Consider the following 1614-nt stretch of genomic DNA (forward strand, 5'->3'; position numbering starts at 1 on the left):
TGCTTCTTGCCTGAGCGGTAGACAACCCGGATATCCCACTCTTGGAGCCTCAGTGCCCACCGGGCTAGGCGGCAGCAGGGATCCTTGAGAGACGACAACCAGCAAAGTGCGTGGTGATCGGTAACGACATCGAAGGACCGGCCGCACAGACATGGGCGAAATTTTGTGATGGCCCAGTTGATCGCAAGACATTCTTTTTCCGCGACGGAATAGTTCGCTACAGCTTTCGTCAGAGCAAAAACAGAGTAAAATATATTTCGTCAGAGTAAAAAATATATAAATATATTTAGTTGGTCACCCGCAACACAATGTAGGCACACGCCGGGCCAGGGCGACAGGGCGACTGCACTTCTGGGATCCGTCGCCGGTGATCCACGATAGGTCGCGCTCGCCGACGCCGCCCAATACGGTTCGTCTGACCCATTCGTGGCGGCCGTGGTAGATCATAGGGGCGACCTCCTTAACGCCGCGTCGGCGCGGGGCTCGTCCTCAGTACTGGCGGAACAGATCGCGGTGGCTCCCGCCCTTCGGGACGGGAGCAGATCGCAGGTCTACACGGATTTCCAGGCGGTGGTCAGAGCCTTTCCCACAGGTTCGGTCTCGAGGGAGGCGGCCGCCCTGCCTTGCGGCAGGCGCGTCGCCCCCCACGTCATCACTTGGTTCCCGGCTCACATGTTCGCAACGCCAATGAGCCGGTTCACGCCCGCGCGCGCGAACTCACCTACCGCGCCTGGGAAACGCCGCTCGCGGTGGCGGTCGCGGTCGGTGGGCTTCACAAAGACTGAAAGCCCTATCAGCTCGGCAGGAGGGTCTACCCCCGCCCCACGCCAAGCTCTCCAGGCCTCAGTCTTCCACCCTCCACATGCTGCAGACCAGGTGCTATCCTAGCCTAGCCAGGGTCTGCAGGTACGCGGTCTCGTTCGAGCCTGATTGTCTGGATTGTGAAGATCCCTTCTGCACTTTCGAACACTTGCCCTGGCGGTGTCCCTCGTTACGAGACCCCACAATAACCTCACCACGAAAGAAGAGTGGGAGGAGGCGCTCCAGAGCTCCAACCTCGCCATTCAGCTCGCCATTCACCAGAGGGCCCGCGGCGCGGCGGTCAGGCACGGCCAGCCCGTCCCGAAGTGGGAGCGGCCCGCGACGGCCCCTCCCTCGTAAGGGGGTTTTGGAGTTGCCTCCCCAGGACGTGAATAAAGTTCACTGCTTGTCTGCCTGCCAATTTTCAATGGAGGTTTCAAATCCGTTGGAAAATTTGTCGCGACAGTCTTGAAGTACTCACGCCAAAATCACGACATTACCACTCGCTGCTCAACCTATTGCAACAGATACGAAGATGATCAGACACAGCGCATGTATATCTACATCTTCCGAGTCGAAAAATTCTGGCCTTGGCTAATATACAACAATGTACAATGCGTATGGATGACCAGAAGGACAACAACGAGTAATTAGCCTGTCGTGCGGTAATTCGCCTGTCATGCTCGTGTCAGTGCTACGCGGTCTGGTTGAGCGAGTGCTGCACGGGGTTGGGCTTTTCTGCCCGTATAGTTAAAGTTGATTCAGCTTAGGCAAGGTGTACGTAAAACGCTGATCGGTCCCGGATTGTTGAAG

Source organism: Dermacentor variabilis, chromosome 1, assembly GCF_050947875.1.
Source record: "Dermacentor variabilis isolate Ectoservices chromosome 1, ASM5094787v1, whole genome shotgun sequence".
In the NCBI taxonomy this organism is placed as follows: Eukaryota; Metazoa; Arthropoda; class Arachnida; order Ixodida; family Ixodidae; genus Dermacentor; species Dermacentor variabilis.